This window comes from Microcebus murinus, chromosome 7, assembly GCF_040939455.1.
Source record: "Microcebus murinus isolate Inina chromosome 7, M.murinus_Inina_mat1.0, whole genome shotgun sequence".
Classification (NCBI taxonomy): domain Eukaryota; kingdom Metazoa; phylum Chordata; class Mammalia; order Primates; family Cheirogaleidae; genus Microcebus; species Microcebus murinus.
In genome coordinates, this window is record NC_134110.1 from 68823853 (window position 1) to 68824423 (window position 571).

At 39.4% G+C, this 571-nt stretch overlaps 1 non-coding gene across 1 annotated transcript; it reads left to right on the plus strand.

Moving 5' to 3' along the window:
* The first annotated feature begins 220 nt into the window (after positions 1-220).
* LOC142872235 (U6atac minor spliceosomal RNA) lies at positions 221-347 on the plus strand. The gene has a single exon (XR_012920450.1). It is a non-coding gene; the product is annotated as a U6atac minor spliceosomal RNA (small nuclear RNA).
* Positions 348-571: the final 224 nt, after the last annotated feature.

Genomic DNA, 571 nt, shown 5'->3' on the forward strand with positions numbered 1-571 from the left:
TGTATACTGTACCTCATAGTGTTTCTATTTGTGTGACTCAAACCTCAAAATGAATTGTATGTTCTTATCAGAATCCAATTGGCAATTATTTTATAAAGATTATTTGTTGCTACACTCAAATGTAAAATGTCATTGACATTTACATTTTCTGTGACCACAAAGCAAGACAACCTTGACCAAGAGCAAGGCTTTCAGAAGCAATTTAAAATTCATTGACCTCGTGTTGTATGAAAGGAGAGAAGGTTAGCACTCCCCTTGACAAGGATGGAAGAGGCTCTCGGGCCTGTACAACACGCATACAGTTAAGGCATTGCCACCGACTTCATGGCATGTAACCATCGTTTTTTTCATCTATGAGGGAGAAATAAAGTCCTTCTCAGACAAGCAATCACTGAAGGAATTTGCAAAGTCCAGACCAGCCCTACAGGAAGTTCTCAGACCCGCATTTCTAACTGAACAGGGCAGTAGACACTCCTCAAAGTAAAATCCTCAAAGAATTAAAGTTTAGATCTCAAACTACATGATGGCTCAAGGAGTAAGACAAAGCGATAAGTCTCCACCCAACAATATG